Source organism: Ischnura elegans, chromosome X (genome assembly GCF_921293095.1).
Source record: "Ischnura elegans chromosome X, ioIscEleg1.1, whole genome shotgun sequence".
NCBI lineage: Eukaryota > Metazoa > Arthropoda > Insecta > Odonata > Coenagrionidae > Ischnura > Ischnura elegans.
Window position 1 is genome coordinate 105,874,190 of NC_060259.1, and position 5,203 is coordinate 105,879,392.

Sequence of the window (5,203 nt, forward strand, 5' to 3'; positions counted from 1 at the left end):
ACCATAATAATATAGTGGGAAATAGGCAAATACTCTTATCAAAAACTGGATGTCACTATCACATTCTTATATTCATCACGTACAACTTACAATGACAGAACTCGTTATGATGAATACAACTATTTATTCACTGATTTAAACCCTTAAATTATCCCACACAAGTGACACAGGTGACATTTCTCACTACTATTCGTTGAAATAATGGAATAACAAACTTCACACACAGTTTTTATTTCAATAGCGTGATCGTGAAATGTCATATCTACGGTGAACAACGGAGATTAGCACGCCACTGACAATTTTTACACTACTGTTAGACATTTATCGATAGCGTAGTAGCACTTTTTACAATTCAATCACGATGGAACACTGATAACTCATGGCCGATATTATTCAACCTTGTCAAACTTTGTGCATTACAACCACTGGAACTGTGATTATTAGCAGTAGCTTAACGGGAGATGTCACGTTGAAAATAACACTATTTTAAAATAATACAAGCACAGACAGTCCTAAACGACGAATTCTCCGGTACCTACGAATAAACGGATGAAGTTATTGTATATAAAAGCTAAGCGGACATTAGTAAACATCAAAATCGTTCTAATTACATACTTAAATGAATGATATGCCGTCGATAACATCAACTTACAATTAACGTATCCCCTTTCCAATGGCCGTGGCTCAGACTCCTACAACGATGTTATTTAGGTATTATCAAATATTTGGTTTAACTGCTCCAGTTTTATATTTTATGCCCTTACTCAGATATTAATATTATAAATAATGCAAAATACGAGGGCTTCCAAGCCTCTATCGTCGGATATTTATCTTTAAATATAAAATAATGAACACGTCTAACAAACGAAGCTCTCACAACTGCTGGCAACTATTACAAACAATCACAACAATAGCTTCGCGTGATGTTTAGGCACCTTTGACGTCATCGAGGCTTCGTCGGCAGTGGCTTGGGGGGTGAGGGAGTTTTTCCCGCGCTTTAAAATTCGTAATATTTATCATTAAATATCTCGCGAAGGAAAACCCAGATTTACATGCGGTTTTCTTTGTTGTATTCAGAAAATAATTTTCTGTCCGCCTATGAAATAAAAAAAATTCATGCAAGTTCCCCATTCAAAGAAATCCTCCTTGTCACACTGCAAGATGTACACCCCTGAGTTATTTGATTCAATTGCCTTCACAATTCCTATTCTCTGGTCTTCGGTAACGATATTTTTAAGTTTAGTCCATTTTACTTAATTGGATCAGTTATAAATTAATTAATCCTAATACAATGCTAGATTACTTATAGCATAGTGTTAGGATTAATCAAATATCCCCCAGAAAGACGTAAAACTCGCCATTTTGAACCATTGTTCTTAAAACTTTCCTGGAGGACGACCCCGCAACTCCTGCTTTCCCTGGCGGGTATGCAATACTCCCACACTCCTAAGTATTACTTGCGCCTAAACCCCCCCCCCCTATTGGAAAATTCTTACCCAGTGAGAAATGGGTGGTGGAATCCACGTGGAGATGTAACGTGGATACCACGTGTTTTTGGTCATGGAATCAACGTGGAATCCACGTGGAAATTTGGTGGAAAAATTAAAACAGCAGTAGGTGCTGTCCTAAAACCATTAAAACCTCAACCACTCTATATCTAAACCTTCTATATATGTGTCTACGATTTTTCATGTGCTCTCATGGCTGCCTTTCCACGAATTATATAAAAATAGAATGTGCGATACATTTTCACATAACTAGCGTGGTTTCAGGATGATAAATGACGCAATGTCACCAGAGAGTTAAGTACCACAAATTAGAAATTCTGTTTAACATTTAACCCTATTGGAAATTTCTTATAAGTCTTACAGAAATTCTTATAAGAATTTTGTAAGACTTATAGGATTCTATAAGTCTTACAGAATTCTTATAGGATTCTATAAGTCTTACAGATTTCTTATAGGATTCTATAAGTCTTATAGAAATTCTTATAGGATTCTAAAAGTCTTACAAAAATTCTTATAAGAAATCTGCATTTCTTATAGAATTCCACAATAATGCTGCGCGGGTCGCATACCTTTTAGGTTTTTATCCAGCAGGCGTGTCACCATAACTTATGTTGGCAATTGATAATTATTTAAGGTGTTGTGTTCAGACATGGTCACATGGTACTTAATAACTGTTTATTAACCAATGTTACTTTACACTCTTACATCTTACATTGCGCACCGTACTACTCACTTGTTTGCAGTGCTACCAACATAGAGATAGTACACCTCCCTCCTTGCAAAAAAAAAAGAAAAACCTTAATGTCATACCTTCAAACAAAATTTGGTTACAAATACAAGCATAAACAAAAATTAAAGTCACAAATCAAACACTATCTTGGGTTTCTTCACTCTTTGACTACGTCTGAGTGAAATTTGGGTAGTCCCACCTTCAGGAGTTTTAGGGGTCACTAGATCACTTTGGGAGCTCTTACATTCAGAATCCATACATGAATCAGCCTGTGTTATTGATGTATCCATGCATTCCTTGAAACCACTATCACCAGCTGATGGCTGTGGACTCACAGCCGATTTGAGTAGATGTTCACAACCTAAATCTATAACTCCATCCCCTTTTAGATAGTTCTCACGATCTGAAACCTGACTTTCACTAGTATGAGCAGTCTTTGAGTCTATTAAGTTCTTTATAGGGGTTCTACCGTCACCTTCCTCTCTGGAGAGGATCTGTTTTAAATTCCTAACACAATATACATCTTCACTAGTACATATTACATACATCTTATTACCAATGGGTTTCACAACCACTCCATTTATCCATTTGTCCCCTTTTCCATAGTTTAAGATGTTCACTTAATCACCAGGATGATATACTTTATAAGTACATACATCTGTGTGTTTCTTATTACTCAATACCTCAGAGAAACTTTGTTTCAACATAGTTAATTTTGTTCGAAGTTGTCTCCCCACTTGCAATTCTGCAGGTGGTTTCCCAGTGAAACAGTGTGGGGTAGAACGATACTTGAGAAGCCATCTCTGCAGCTTCTGATTATTTGACCCTTTATCATTAGTTGCTGCAGTGAGAGCCTTTTTGAAAGTTTGCACCCCTCTTTCAGCCAATCCATTGGAGGATGGATTATAAGGTGCTGTAAATAAATGACGAATACCATTTTCATGACAAAATTTCTTAAATTCACTGGAAGTTAGCTGAGGCCCATTATCAGTGACAATAGTTTTTGGAATGCCCCACCTAGCAATGAGTGTGTGCAGTACATCTATTGTGCTATCTGTTGTTATATTTTTCATCTTAAACACTTCAGGCCACTTGGAATGCGCATCAATGACAATTAAATACATACTACCCTGGAAAGGACCTGCAAAATCCAAATGCCATCTTATTCCAGGATATTCTGGCCATTCCCAGTGATGTTTTTTTGAGTAACTCGGAGAATTTTGCGTGATTTGACAACCTGTGCATGTTTTTGTAATATTCTCTAAGTCTTTTCTAAGCTCAGGCCACCATACAAAATCTCTTGCTACCGCTTTCATTTTCACTACCCCCATATGCCCCTCATGTAATTCATTCAAAATTTTGCCCTGTAATACTTTTGGAATTACAGTTTTTCCATGCATTGTAATACAACCATCTATTATTGAGTAATTATGCTTATTCCTGGCATAAGGTTTAGTTTCCTCTGAAATGGTCTCAGGCCATCCCGAAATAACATAATGGAATATTTTGGACAATACCCTGTCTTTCTTAGTTTCCCTATTAATTTCCTCACAGGTTACAGGACTTAAATCCATTTCCAACAGATTTACTTTACACATGTCCTCAACATCACAATTAATATCATCCTCCTCATCCATTGCTGGTAACCTTGATGGCCCATCTGCATTGGCGTGTTTGTGTGTTGGTTTGTATTTCACACTGTAATCATAGTTGGCTAGAAACAATGCCCACCTCTGCAGCCTGTCTGCCGCAATGGTAGAAGCAGCTTTAGCAGGATTAAACATAGAAGCAAGCGGTTTGCTATCTGTTACAATTGTAAAGTGCCTACCTCTGAGGTAGCGATCATATTTTTTTATCGCCCATATGATGGCCAAAGCCTCCTTATGAATGTGGGCATATTTTTTTTCACTGTCACTTAGTAACCTTGATGCAAAAGAGATGGGTTTATCGTCCCCTGATTCAAATACATGCGATAATGTCCCTGAAATGCCATAACTTGAGGCATCACATGCTAATTCTACATTTAAATTTGGGTTGTAGTGTACTAAAACTTTGTCAGATGCCACCAATTGTTTTGCCTTCTTAAAAGCCTTATCACATTCATGAGACCAATGCCATTTGGTTCCTTTTTTTAAGAGTTTATACATGGGAGTCAAAACCTCTGCAATTTTAGGCAGAAATCTATTGTAGTAGTTAACAAAACCACAAAATGCTTTTACCTCTGATACATTCTGTGGTCGAGGACAATCTGTTACTGATTTGATTCTTTTATTTGTTTTGTGTATCCCCTTGGCATCGATAATGTGTCCACAGTATTCTACAGACTCAGCCATAAAAATACATTTGTTTCTGTTTATGGTCAATCCCTTTTCTAGTAGTCTTTGAAAGAGTAACTCTAAATTTTTCAAGTGCTCAGAATCGGAACTACCAGTTATTAATATATCATCTTGAAAACAGAAACAATTCGGTATCCCTGTAAGTATCTGATCCATACATTGTTGCCATATGGCAGGAGCAGAAGCAATACCAAACGCTAGCCTTGTATACTGATACAGTCCTTTGTGGGTTGCGATTGTTAGAATTTCTTGTGAATCCTTGTTCATCTTTAGATGATGATATGCTGAGTTTAGATCTAACTTGGTAAACTTCTTCCCACCCTCAAGATGACTGAAAATGTCCTCTATTCTTGGTAATGGATATTGGGGAACCACTAAATTTGGGTTAACAGTTACCTTAAAATCCCCACATATTCTTACTCTATCCACTCCCTTAGGTCTTGGAACAATTGGGGTAGCCCATTCACTGTTATCTACTTTCACTAAGATGTTCTGTTTTACCATTAGATCTATTTCTTTTTCAATGAGGGGTTTGTACGCATAGGGTGGATGTCTGAACTTCATTGCTTTTGGTTTGGCATCCTCTTTTAGCCAGAGTTTCCCCTCAATACCTTTTAAAACCCCTGGTT